Source organism: Bubalus bubalis, chromosome 4, assembly GCF_019923935.1.
Source record: "Bubalus bubalis isolate 160015118507 breed Murrah chromosome 4, NDDB_SH_1, whole genome shotgun sequence".
Classification (NCBI taxonomy): domain Eukaryota; kingdom Metazoa; phylum Chordata; class Mammalia; order Artiodactyla; family Bovidae; genus Bubalus; species Bubalus bubalis.
Genome location: NC_059160.1, coordinates 62,237,247 through 62,249,322, shown reverse-complemented (window position 1 = coordinate 62,249,322; position 12,076 = coordinate 62,237,247).

Below are 12,076 nucleotides of genomic sequence, written 5' to 3'. Positions count from 1 at the left end.
CTTCCATTCTTCATTGACCCTGATGAAGTCAACTCTGGGTGTGTGTGCTGGTCACTTCAGTTGTGTTTGACTCTTTGCAACACTGTGGACTGTCCCCTCTAGGCCCCTCTGTCTATGGGATTCTCCAGGCAAGAATACTAGAGTGGGTTTGCATGCCCTCCTCAGGGAAACTTCCCGACTAAGGGATCAAACCCATGTCTCTTTCATCTCCTGCATTGACAAGGGGATTCTTTGCTACTCATGCCATTTTAGAAACCCTTAGAATTACAAACATAGAAAAAATGAAAATTGTTGTTTCAGGATGTTCACTTTGAACTTTTCTTTCCCAACACTGAAAAGATTGCATATAATTTCTCCAAACAATTTCTACAAATTGAGAGAAATAATAATAAAAAGAAGAAAATACTATTTCTGAGTTTAACAGAGAAAAAATTCTTAAAACCTCAAAGTTTATTTTAAAGTAAAAAATAAGTATAAATATTTAGAATTTCAAAAAAGCTTTTATCAATAAGGAAGTTTAAAGTCACAGGTTACAGTTTCATCCACCTCATTAGAACTGATTCAAATGTATTCTTTTTAATGGCCAAGTAATACTCCATTGTGTATGTGTACCACAGCTTTCTTATCCATTCATCTGCTGATGCCCTATTTTACAGAGTGAAGTAAGCCAGAAAGAAAAACACCAATACAGTATACTAACACATATATATGGAATTTAGAAAGATGGTAACAATAACCCTGTGTACGAGACAGCAAAAGAGACACTCATATATAGATCAGTCTTATGGACTCTGTGGTAGAGGGAGAGGGTGGGGAGATTTGGGAGAATGGCATTGAAACATGTATAATATCATGTATGAAATGAGTCGCCAGTCCAGGTTTGATGCACGATACTGGATGCTTGGGGCTGGTGCACTGGGACGACCCAGAGGGAGGGCATGGGGAGGGAGGAGGGAGGAGGGTTCATGATGGGGAGCACGGGTATACCTGTGGCAGATTCATTTTGATGTTTGGCAAAACTAATACAATATTGTAAAGTTTAAAAATAAAATAAAATAAATTAAAAAAAATAAAATCACATGTTACATAGTCATACAATGGATACAATTCATTGTAAAAATCATTTAATGACTGCCATGAGGACATTGATTAAAATAAAGAGAGAAATGCATTGGTCATTGCTGCTAAGGATTAAATTTTGTGTTGTAATTCCATAAAGGAGATTGATACCAATTGAAATATGAAAGCATAAAGTCGTGGCAGCACATCTAAGGAACCCCAGTGGGCTAGTGTGTTAAGTTGCTTCAGTCATGTCCAACTCATTGTGACACTATGGACTGTAGACTGCCAGGTTCCTCTGTCCGTAGGCTTTTCCAGGCAAGAATACTGGAGTGGGTTGCCATTTCCTCCCCCAGGAGATCTTCCTGATCAGGAAATGTACCCACATCTCCTGAGTCTCCTGCATTGACAGGCAGGTTCTTTACCACTAGTGCCACGTAGGGCTAGAAGAGTTACAAATAGGCCTAGAAGAGTGATAAATAAATAACAAGGAAGATGGAGAAAAGAGATAATAATTAAAAAGTAATGTCAACTAAATTATTTGCCTTTTGAAAAGAAAAGCTTATATGATATTATACATGTTTCAATACAATATTGTAAAGTAAATATATATATATATATAATAAAAAAAATTAAATGTGAAAAGAAAAGCTTTAGTCATTTCAAGAGTTCAAAATATGCATGTAGTGATACCTCACAAGAAAGATCAGCAATTAATTATTTGTTAAATTCTTCACCACTTGAACTGCTATTGTTCGTCATATTTAAACTTCCTTTGACTTTTGCTCTTTTTGAGGTTACTTATCATATCATGGTCCCTGTAGGCAGGAATTTTCCACTCATGTCAACTTCCCAATGTTAGTGTTCAGTTCAGTTCAGTTGCCCAGTCATGTCCGACTCTTTGCGACCCCATGAATCGCAGCACGCCAGGCCTCCCTGTCCAACACCAACACTCGGATTTCACTCAAACTCATGTTCATCAAGTCGGTGATGCCATCCAGCCATTTCATCCTCTGTCATTCCCTTCTCCTCCTGCCCCCAATCCCTCCCAGCATCAGAGTCTTTTCCAATGAATCAGCTCTTTGCAAGAAGTGGCCAAAGTACTGGAGTTTCAGCTTTAGCATCATTCCTTCCAAAGAAATCCCAGGGCTGATCTCTTCAGAATGGACTGGTTGGATCTCCTTGCAGTCCAAGGGACTCTCAAGAGTCTTCTCCAACACCACAGTTCAAAAGCATCAATTCTTCGGTGTTCAGCTTTCTTCACAGTCCAACTCTCACATCCATACATGGCCATACATGAAAAACCATAGCCTTGACTAGACAGACCTTTGTTGGCAAAGTAATGTCTTTGCTTTTGAATATGCTATCTAGGTTGGTCATAACTTTCTTCCAAGGAGTAAGCATCTTTTAATTTCATGGCTGCAATCACCACCTGCAGTGATTTTGGAGCCCCCCCAAAATAAAGTCTGACACTGTTTCCACTGTTTCCCCATCTATTTGCCATAAAGTGATGGGACCAGATGCCATGATCTTCGTTTTCTGAATGTTGAGTTTTAAGCCAACTTTTTCACTCTACTCTTTCACCTTCATCAAGAGGCTTTTTAGTTCCTCTTCACTTTCTGCCATAAGGGTGATGTCATCTGCATATCTGAGGTTATTGATATTTCTCCCAGAAATCTTGATTCTAGCTTATGCTTCTTCCAGCCCAGCATTTCTCATGATGTGCTCTGCATATAAGTTAAATAAGCAGGGTGACAGTATACAGCGTTGATGTACTCCTTTTCCTATTTGGAGCCAGTCTGTTCCATGTCCAGTTCTAACTGTTGCTTTCTGACCTGCATATAGGTTTCTCAAGAGGCAGGTCAGGTGGTCTGGTACACCCATCTCTTTCAGAATTTTCCACAGTTTATTGTGATCCACACAGTCAAAGGCTTTGGCATAGTCAATAAAGCAGAAATAGATGCTTTTGTGGAACTCTCTTGCTTTTTCCATGATCCAGCTGATATTGGCAGTTTGATCTCTGGTTCTTCTGCTTTTTCTAAAACCAGCTTGAACATCTGGAATTTCACAGTTCAGGTATTGGTGAAGCCTGGCTTGGAGAATTTTGAGCATTACTTAACTAGTGTGTGAGATGAGTGCAATTGTGCGGTAGTTTGAGCATTCTTTGGCATTGCCTTTTTTAGGGATTGGAATGAAAACTGACATTTTCCAGTCCTGTGGCCACTGCCGTGCTTTCCAAATTTGCTGGCATATTGAGTGCAGCACTTTCACAGCATCATCTTTTAGGATTTGAAATAGCTCAACTGGATTTCCATCACCTCCACTAGCTTTGTTTGTAGTGATGCTTTCTAAGGCCCACTTGACTTCACATTCCAGGATGTCTGGCTCTAGGTCAGTGATCACACCATCGTGATTATCTGGGTCATGAAGATATTTTTTTGTACAGTTCTTCTATGTATTTTTGCCACCTCTTCTTAATATCTTCTGCTTCTGTTAGGTCGAGAACATTTCTGCCCTTTACCGTGCCCATCTTTGCATGAAATATTCCCTTGGTATTTCTAATTTTCTTGAAGAAATCTCTAATCTTTCCCATTCTGTTGTTTTCCTCTATTCTTTGCATTGATCACTGAGGAAGTCTTTCTTATCTCTTCTTGTTATTCCTTGGAACTCTGCATTCAGATGCTTATATCTTTCCTTTTCTATTTCGCTTTTCGCTTCTCTTCTTTTCACAGCTAATTGTAAGGCCTCCCCAGACAGCCAATTTCCTTTTTTTTTTTTTTTTTTGCACTTCTTTTCCATGGGGATGGTCTTGATCCCTCTCTCCTGTATCATGTCACGAACCTCAGTCCATAGTTCTTTAGGCACTCTGTCTATCAGATCTAGTCCCTTAAATCTATGTCTCACTTCCACTGTATAATCATAAGGGATTTGATTTAGGTCATACCTGAATGATCTAGTGGTTTTCCCTACTTTCTTCAATTTAAGTCTGAATTTGGCAATAAGGAGCTCATGATCTGAGCCGCAGTCAGCTCCTAGTCTTGTTTTTGCTGACTGTATAGAGCTTATCCATCTTTGGCTGCAAAGAATATAATCAATCTGATTTCAGTGTTGACCATCTAGTGATGTCCATGTGTAGAGTCTTCTCTTGTATTGTTGGAAGAGCGTGTTTGCTATGACCAGTGCGTTTTTTTGGCAAAGCTCTATTAGCCTTTGCCTTGCTTCATTCTGTATTCCAAGGCCAAATTTGCCTGTTACTCCAGGTGTTTCTTGACTTCCTAAAAGGTCTTATAGGTCTTCATAGAACCGTTCAACTTCAGCTTCTTCAGCGTTACTAGTTGGGGCATAGACTTGGATAACTGTGATATTGAATGGTTTGCCTTGGAAACGAACAGAGATTATTATGTCATTTTTGAAATTGCATCCAAGTACTGCATTTCAGACTCTTTTGTTGACCATGATGGCTACTCCATTTCTTCTAATGGATTCCTGCCCACAGTAGTAGATATAATGGTCATTTGAGTTAAATTCACCCTTTCCAGTCCATTTTAGTTCGCTGATTCCCAGAATGTTGATGTTCACTCCTGCCATCTCCTGTTTGACCACTTCCAATTTGCCTTGATTCATGGACCTAACATTCCAGGTTCTTATGTAATATTGCTCTTTACAGCATCGGACCTTGCTTCTATCACCAGTCACATCCACAACTGGGTATTGTTTTTGCTTTGGCTCCATCCCTTCATTCTTTCTGGAGTTATGTCTCCACTGATCTCCAGTAGCATATTGGGCACCTACTGACCTGGGGAGTTCTTCTTTCAGTATCCTATCATTTTGCCTTTTGATACTGTTCATGGGGTTCTCAAGGCAAGAATACTGACATGGTTTGCCATTCCCTTCTCCAGTGGGCCACATTCTACAATAGATCATGTTCCAACATGATGATCTGAATACTTCTGATAATGCACATGAGAATTTTTATATGAAGATGAAAAATACAAAAGTAACATTTAGGATCAATCTGTGAACATGAAGGAAGAAAATTATGGTGAAAGTATAATCCTGTTAAAAATGTTTATTTTTAAATTTTGGGATGAGAGAATTGAAATAAAAATTTATTAAAAATTTATGATACTGATAAATATCTGTATCTGATAATCAGTAACTGAAAATTACCCTACAATTATTATGGTCAAAAATTAAACTGGAAAAATATGGAGAAATAAAAGTTAAAATAAATAAACTATTGCTAGCAAGTGGCATAAATAGGATCCAAAACTATATTTATTGGTTTCGAATGGAATTCTTTGTTTAAGTAACTGTATCTGCCTCTGCAGAGACACCAAGAGTGTCTCAAGGAACAGCCCAAGGAATACCTACCAGCATTAAAATTTAGCAAGATATATGTCATAGATAAAATACAGAGATAAAAGTAAAATATAATGTATTATACACATACATTCATTGTATGGTAATAATAAATGATATTAATTGTAGTTGGATAAAATACCAAGCATTTTAGATTAAATTAAAAAATCAGCATACTGATACATGGAATTAAAGAGGAAGAGAAAATGAAAAAGCAATAAAAGCAATAGAAAAGTGCCGGGGTCCGGCCCTGGCTGATCCAGGGAATTCGAAGGGGAGACGGCTTCGGAGATTACACTGGCTTTAATTAAATATAATCAAATATATAAAGAGTAATAGAATGAGGATAGCTCAGTAGGAAAATTCAGTGGAGAAAAGAGGCTGAGCAGCTTGGTTTACGTGGAAAATCAATATAACCTGTGACATCAGGTTAGCTCTGACCACGGAGGCTGCAGGCACCCTCTCGAATAGTGGAAGGTGCCCCACCTTAGGCACCTTCTTGAGTGGGTCTTAGAAGCCCAGGTAAATAAGTGGTCGCAGAGGACCTCTGTGCTCCAGATGGAAACTCAGCCAGAGGTTGAGAGAAAGAATGACGTGGGGAGACCAAGCTTCGGTGAGCAAGGCCTGTAGCTTTATTTTCAACAGGGGCTTTTATACCATAAGTTGCACATAGAGGATAATAGGGGGTGTGAAATCATGCAAAGTCAGCAGTCTTCGATCCTTATTGAAACCAGGGTTATTTTTCTGCAAATTTATCGTATACAAATGGTTTAGGTGATTTACATCATCTTCTGGCCAGAAGGCCTATTAACATTTTATGACTCTGACAAAGGTTTGTCAACAGTAAGACTTATTTTCTCTAAGAGTAATTATTTTAAAGTTTGGCGCCATCCTCTGAAGGTGTTAGATAAAGTTGCATTCCTATAGGGCAGAGGTGCAGTGGGTTTACAACAAAGGAAAGAATTTATTACCTTAAGGGTCTAAAGTTGCTAACACCAAGGCCACTACTTATTTTTTCTACATACCAACTATATTAATCAATACACATTCAAGGATACAAAACAGGGGATGTGGAAACTTGGCAGCAAGCATTGGCTCATCAATGAAATCTTCTACTAGTTTTATTCTGACAGTTTCTAACTCTCCGAGAGGTTCTACGCTATTTGAATATCTTAGGCTTCCAGTGCCTCTCGCGGCTGGGAGACTGTAAACAATCATATGCATAGCTGTAGGAGTCTGGGTAAACTTGTCAGGCAAGTTAGAGAGCTATCTGAGGGGTTTGGATTTAAACACTCCTATTATGCCCAGGCAGAGAAGGCAATGGCACCCCACTCCAGTACTCTTGCCTGGAAAATCCCATGGACAGAGGAGCCTGGTAGGCTGCAGTCCATGGGGTCGCTAAGAGTCAGACACGACTGAGCGACTTCACTTTCTCTTTTCACTTTCATGCATTGGAGAAGGAAATGGCAACCCACTCCATTGTTCTTGCCTGGAGAATACCAGGGACGGGGGAGCCTGGTGGGCTGTCGTCTATGGGGTCGCACAGAGTTGGACACGACTGAAGTGACTTAGCATAGCATTATGCCCAGGAACTTTATTAACTGGAGCTGTAAGTTAACTCCTTTTCAGAGACAGCGAGATGGTGGTGAGGGGCAGCCCCCCGTAAAGTCAGAGGTGAGAGCACAAAGCAGTAAAGTACGCAGACTCTGGTTTTGGGGGTAGATGCTCGAGAATATCCAGGGGGACTCCTGAGGCTCGATCCCGACTTTGGGTATGCCAAGCCTCCTTCCTCATGACCTTTGCCAAGGGCAGAGTTCCTCATGCTGGCTCCAGTCAGAAAAGGAAAAGAGAAAAAATGGCCTTGTACTTTGGATCTTCAACCTCACTGAGAAAAGCCTGCCTCCAGGCACTCTCCTTGATGCTAATCATCTGTTCTCCTAAGGCAGACTTCAAATATAGAGCTAGAAGAAATCCCTGCAGGAATTTCTCAAAATCTTAGAGTGCTCGAGGGACAGGTTGTCCAAGTTCAGTCCCCTTCATGGATCAAAAATGTTTCATGTCCTTGCAAATTTCAACCCAGAGAAAGCATCTGGGTCTAGAAACCCTAACCCTACAGCTATAGTTTAACTTCAGATTTCTGAAATATTTAGCTTCTCTGATATTTTGATTCTGCATATGCTATCAAGTTAAATATAGGATACATACATATGCATGTATATATATGTGTGTATTTATTTAAGATTTCAGTTCAGTTCAGTTCAATTCAGTTGCTCAGTTGTGTCCAACTCTTTACAATCCCATGAATTGCAGCACGCCAAGCCTCCCTATCCATCACCAACTCCCGGCGTTCACTCAAACTCATGTCCATTGAGTCGGTGATGCCATCCAGTCATCTCATCCTCTGTCATCCCCTTCTCCTCCGCCCCCAATCCCTCCCAGCACCAGAGTCTTTTCCAATGAGTCAACTCTTCGCATGAGGTGGCCAAAGTACTGGAGTTTCAGCCTCAGTATCAGTCCTTCCAATGAACACCCAGGGCTGATCTCCTTCAGAATGGACTGGTTGGATCTCCTTGCAGCCCAAGGGACTCTCAAGAGTCTTCTCCAACACCACAGTTCAAAAGCATCAATTCTTCAGTGCTCAGCTTTCTTCACAGTCCAACTCTCACATCCATACATGACCACTGGAAAAACCATGGCCTTGACTAGATGGATTTTCGTTGGCAAAGTAGTGTTTACTATTTTTCTCCATGTGAGAGTTGCTTAGTCTATCTATACAGTTAAGATAAAGGGTGCAGTGTTTGCCTTCTGAATAGTCTTCACTGATATCAATTTATGTAACTGTGGTTACACTACTGATTCCTGACTTCTTTAACCAAAAGTGCAAAATCATTTTCTACACAAGCCTGGTTTATCCTCTGGGTTCACAGGTTGGTCACACATGTGAAGGGTATCCATATTAGTTTTCTAATGATAACTGGCTGCTAACTGATATTATTAAATCACGCATTTCTTCAATATGCATTGCAAACAAATTGAGAAAAGGCACTGGAGTCAAGTAAGTGTAAATAATTGTTTCACTCACAATGAATGCAGACTGAAGGATATATCTAAGATAATAGAACTTCCTTTACTGGCCTAATTTATTATACCTGTGGCATTAGAAGTAGAGAACCCACTGCCAATTCAGGAGATGTAGTAGACATTGGTTTGATCCCTGGGTCAGGAAGATTCCCCTGGAGAAGGAAATGGCAACCTACTCCAATATTCTTGACTGAAGAATCCCATGGACAGAGGAGCTGGGTGGACTGTAATCTGTAAAGATCACAAAGTTGGACACGACTGAAGTGACTTTGAAGCCACACACTTCTGATGTCATAGGTGAGGACACTGGGCCCTAGGGAGCTAATTCAGAGGCAGGTGCAGGGAAGAGGGCAGCTTGCTTGTCTTTCAGGTCACCAGTCATGAGTGGTGATGATACCTTCAACTCAGTAAGCAGATACATTTTGTAGAAAGTCATTCAGTCATCTAGGTTTGATTTTATTAGTTTTAATTTTGTATTTTATACTGAAGTATAGGCAATTAAGAATGTTGTTATAGTTTTAGGTGTACAGCAATGCCACTCAGCCATACATATACATGTATCCATTCTGAGCAGAATTTCATGTGTTATCCAATATTTTGTTGGTTATCTGTTTTAGACATAATAGTGTGTACATATAGGTTTTAAACCATTCTCAAATGGTATTTTTAAACATTTATAAAGGGAAACAAGACATAATAGTTAATGTAAAAGTACCCATTTTTCAGATGTCATAATTAGCAACATACTAAAATTATTTTCCTCTGTCACCTTCTGATCATTTATTTTTTGACTGTCATTTCACCTTATAGCATTTTACCCATATATACATTTTATTTTATCCACAAGTTTATCAGTAGGTGGAGGGAAGGGAAAATCACTCAGTTGTGTCCAACTATTTGTGACCCAATGGACTGTATAGTCCATGAAATTCTCCAGGCCAGAATACTGGAGTGGGTAGCTGTTTCCTTTTCAAGGGGGCCTTCCCAACCCAGGTCTCGCACATTGGAGGTGAATTCTTTACGTGCCAAGCCACCAGGGAAGCCCAAGAATCCTGGAATGGGTAGCCTATCCCTTCTCCAGCAGATCTTCCTGACCCAGAAATTGAACCAGGGTCTCCTGCATTGCAGGTGTATTCTTTACTAGCTGAGCTACAAGGAAAACCCTGGTATCAGTAGGTGTAGCTAACTGATAAGAAAATGTTCTTTTACTTCCACCATGCTTTTGTCCCATATATCAGTAAGTCAAAATAGATTCTCATATTCAGAGTGTATTCATACTTTCCTGGTTCACATAAAGGTGTTTTTTTTTTTTTTTTTTTTTTTTTTTTACTATTAGGTGTGTGAATCAAAATCCAAAGAAAATTCTTTATCTTGTTCAGTTGTTAGGTTACTTACCACTTTCTGTCTATTCTTTTGTTGTTGTTGTTTTTTTCAGCATTTTATTTATTTTTTTAAAATTTATTTTAATTGGAGGCTAATTACAATATTGTAGTGGTTTTGGCTAAGATCAAGTGTAGTATCTGTCTATTCTTATAATGGTGTAATTTTTTTTTTAACTTTAATTGATGGTGAAATGAAGTCATTTTAGTATAGAATGTCCTTGTTTATTTAACTGATTGCTTACTTGCAGGATCACTGAAATTATTTCTCTAGTGCCTAGTTTCTTCTCATGTATTAATTAGATTTAATTTTGATTAAATTTAGATTCATATTTTTATCATATATGGATGAATATAAGCAATTCATTCTTATGTACAAAGAACCATTTGACAGGGACATTTCTAATCAACACATCAGGCAGTACTGAAAGGCGGTCCAGCTGACTTTATGAGGCTCATGAAGTCTTGCAGTATGAGTCACACAGCCTCATTTATCAACTACCTTTTGTAAAATATGAATCCAAATTTTCATTGCTGCTAGGTTAAATGATAGTCAAAAATAAAAGATTAAAGCATTACAGAGAAAAATAATTTCAAAATGTTGATTGTTTAAATCAACCTTTTAAAATCTGCAAGAAGACTGAACACTTTTGGTCCCAGATGGGCACAGAAGTTGGAAAACCTCTCGTTCAAGCACTCAAAGATTTTGAGAAATTCCCGAAGGATCTTTTTTTTTTTTTTTTGAAATCTATTATTATCTAAGGCTACATACCTAATTATTGTATTATTGTTGTTTGTTCAGTCGCCAAGTTGTGTCTAATTCTTTGATACCCCATGAACTGTAGCATGCCAGGCTTCCTTGTCCTTATCTATCTCCTGGAGTTTGCTCAAACTTGTATCCAATGAGTCAGTGATGCCATCCAACCATCTCATCCTCTGTGGCTCCCTTCTCTCCTGCCCTCAATCTTTCCTAGCATCAGGGTGTTTTCCAAACAGTTGGCTCTTTGCATCAGGTGCCCAAAGTACTGGAGCTTCAACTTCAGCATCAGTCTTTCCAGAGAATATTCAGGGTTGATTTCCTTTGGGACTGACTGGTTTGATATTCTTGCTTCCAAAGGGACTCTCAAGAGTGTTGTCCAGCATCAATTCTTCGGTGCTCAGCCTTTTTTACAGTATGACTTTCACATCTACATGACTACTGGAACAACCATAGCTTTGACTATACAGACCTTTGTTGGCAAAAAGTGATGTCTTTGCTTGTCAATACACTATGCTTGTTATTTCTTTTATGTTACTAACCCTGTTACCATAGCAACAGCCATGTATCATTGAACACTTGCTCTTATCAGATGCTACACTGGGTTCTACACACAATCTAATTAATCCTAATGGCAAGGTAGGTAAGCCACTTGATAGGTTAAAAGTCCCAGAGAATTTCAGACAATTAAGTGGCTTCTTCATACCAGGTAGCAAATAAATTATGTAATAAGAATTTGAATATGGATCTGCTTGGCTCCAAGTCAGTCGACTGAAGGATCTCTCTGACCAAAGTACAATTCTGATTTACAGGGTATATAGAGTCAGACTATAGAGTAACAGTAATTTAGATATGGGGTTAGATAAGTAGGTATGGAAAATTTGTCTAATGTGCCAGGCAGTGCTGTGCCAACTACTTAGTGTTGTTGTCTCACTGAATCCTGATATGGGTTCAAATTCCAATTTGGTAATATTTGGATAATATGAACTTCACATGATTGATTTTAGGATTAAGAGAGAGGAAGTATTTAAGCACCTGACACCATGCACATAGCATGTGCTTAAGAAATGGGAGAGAGCATCATGATCACCACCATCATCCTTCCTCTGAGGTCAGACAGCTGGTAAGTGGTTCAGATGGGGCTGGAGCCAGGACCTGTGCCCCTCTGAAGTCTGCTTTCACCCCAGCACACTTCTCTGGCTTCAACTTAGTTTCTTTTCATCTACCAGTTGGCCATGGTGCATTAACTTTTCTAAAATATACGTTGAATTCAATTTATTAAAAAAAAATTTTTTTTTCAACTATGTTCAAGAGGATATTGGGTCTGTAGTTTTCTTTCTTTATTTTTTTTAATAAAATATTTGTTCTCATATCAGAGAGATACTGGACTCACAAGATGAGTTGTAAACTATTCCCTCATCCTTAAGTTTTCTAGAAG